The sequence below is a fragment of the Arachis stenosperma genome, chromosome 3, assembly GCF_014773155.1.
Source record: "Arachis stenosperma cultivar V10309 chromosome 3, arast.V10309.gnm1.PFL2, whole genome shotgun sequence".
NCBI classification, from domain to species: domain Eukaryota; kingdom Viridiplantae; phylum Streptophyta; class Magnoliopsida; order Fabales; family Fabaceae; genus Arachis; species Arachis stenosperma.
This window is the reverse complement of record NC_080379.1, coordinates 90,678,034-90,679,826: the sequence shown is the minus strand read 5'-3', so window position 1 is coordinate 90,679,826 and position 1,793 is coordinate 90,678,034. Positions and strand designations below refer to the sequence as shown.

The window sequence follows — 1,793 nt, the reverse complement described above, 5'->3', positions numbered from 1 at the left end:
TCAATTAGTTTCTCTAATGCAACAGAATTGCAAGTTCCATGGACTTCCATTGGAAGATCCCCATCAGTTTTTAGCTGAGTTCTTGCAAATCTGTGACACTGTCAAGACTAATGGGGTTGACCCTGAAGTCTACAGACTTATGCTATTCCCTTTTGCTGTAAGAGACAGAGCTAGAATATGGTTGGACTCACAACCTAAAAAAAGCCTGAAATCTTGGGAAAAGATAGTCAATGCCTTTTTGGCAAAGTTCTTTCCACCTCAAAAATTGAATAAGCTTAGAGTGGAAGTCCAAACCTTCAGACAGAAGGAAGGTGAATCCCTCTATGAAGCTTGGGAAAGATACAAACAATTAATCAGAAAGTGTCCCTCTGACATGCTTTCTGAATGGAGCATCATAGGTATCTTCTATGATGGTCTGTCTGAACTGTCCAAGATGTCATTGGATAGCTCTGCTGGAGGATCTCTTCATCTGAAAAAGATGCCTGCAGAAGCTCAAGAACTGATTGAAATGGTTGCAAATAACCAATTCATGTACACTTCTAAAAGGAATCCTGTGAACAATGGGACGAATCAGAAGAAAGGAGTTCTTGAGATTGATACTCTGAATGCCATATTGGCTCAGAACAAAATATTGACTCAGCAAGTCAATATGATTTCTCAAAGTCTGTCTGAAATGCAAGCTGCACCAGGCAGTACTAAGGATGCTTCATCTGAAGAAGAAGCTTATGATCCTGAGAACCCTTCAATGGAAGAGGTGAATTACATAGGAGAACCCTGTGGAAACACCTATAATTCTTCATGGAGAAATCATCCAAATCTCTCATGGAAGGATCAACAGAGACCTCAACAAGGTTTCAACAACAATAATGGTGGAAGAAACAGGTTTATCAATGGCATGCCTTTTTCATCATCTTCTCAGCAATAGACAGAGAATTCTAAGCAGAGCCACTTTGACTTAGCAACCATGGTCTCTGATCTAATCAAAACCACTCAAAGTTTCATGACTGAAACAAGGTTCTCCATTAAGAATTTAGAGGCACAAGTGGGTCAGCTGAGTAAGAAAGTTACTGAACTCCCTCTTAGTACTCTTCCAAGCAATATAGAAGAGAATCCAAAAGGAGAATGCAAGGCCATTAACATGACCCATATGGCCGAATTTGGAGAGGAGGAAGAGGCAGTGATCGCTACTGAGGGAGACCTCAATGGACGTCCACTGGCCTCCAATGAGTTCCCTAATGAGGAACCATGGGAATCTGAGGCTCATAATGAGACCATGGAGATTCCATTGAATTTACTTCTGCCATTCATGAGCTCGGATGAGTATTCTTCCTCTGAAGAGGATGAAGATGTCACTGAAGAGCAAGTTGCTAAATACCTTGGAGCAATCATGAAGCTAAATGACAAGTTATTTGGTAATGAGACTTGGGAGGATGAATCCCCTTTGCTCACCAAAGAACTGGATGACTTGTCTAGGCAGAGGTTACCTCAAAAGAGACAGGACCCTGGGAAGTTCTCAATACCTTGTACCATAGGCACCATGACCTTTGAGAAGGCTCTGTGTGACCTAGGGTCAAGTATAAACCTCATGCCTCTCTCTGTAATGGAGAAGCTAGAGATCTTTGAGGTACAAGCTGCAAGAATCTCACTAGAGATGGCAGACAATTCCAGAAAACAAGCTTATGAACTTGTAGAGGATGTTTTGGTGAAAGTTGAAGACCATTACATCCCTGCTGATTTCATAGTCCTAGAGACTGGGAAGTGCATGGATGAATCCATCATCCTTGGCAGACCCT

The 1,793-nt window shown here is 41.8% G+C and overlaps 1 non-coding gene across 1 annotated transcript; it reads right to left on the bottom strand.

The window, feature by feature from the left end:
* Positions 1-271: 271 nt before the first annotated feature.
* On the bottom strand, positions 272-379 carry LOC130972312 (small nucleolar RNA R71). Its single transcript, XR_009083499.1, has one exon. It is a non-coding gene; the product is annotated as a small nucleolar RNA R71 (small nucleolar RNA).
* Positions 380-1,793: the final 1,414 nt, after the last annotated feature.